Here is a 379-nt window from a genome sequence, read left to right on the forward strand (position 1 = left end):
AAAGACTGGTGGTGGCAATCTACGTTGATGACTTGTTTGTGACAGGAACTTCGCAAAGAGTCATTGATCAGTTCAAAAAGGATATGTCAAGAGAGTTTGAGATGTCAGATCTCGGCAAGTTGACATATTATCTCGGTATTGAAGTAATACAAGGAGCAGATGGGATAAGAATAAAACAAGAAGGTTATGCTCGAGGTATTCTTGTCGATACTAAGATGGATTTGTGCAACTCAGCGCACATACCAATGGAGCCTGGTATGGAGATATCAAAGGCTGAGAAACAACCTGAGATTGATGCCACAAGATATAGAAGAACAATCGGGTGTTTGAGGTATCTGCTTCATACACGACCCGATTTGGCTTTTGCTGTAGGAGTTTT

This window comes from Camelina sativa, chromosome 20, assembly GCF_000633955.1.
Source record: "Camelina sativa cultivar DH55 chromosome 20, Cs, whole genome shotgun sequence".
Classification (NCBI taxonomy): Eukaryota; Viridiplantae; Streptophyta; class Magnoliopsida; order Brassicales; family Brassicaceae; genus Camelina; species Camelina sativa.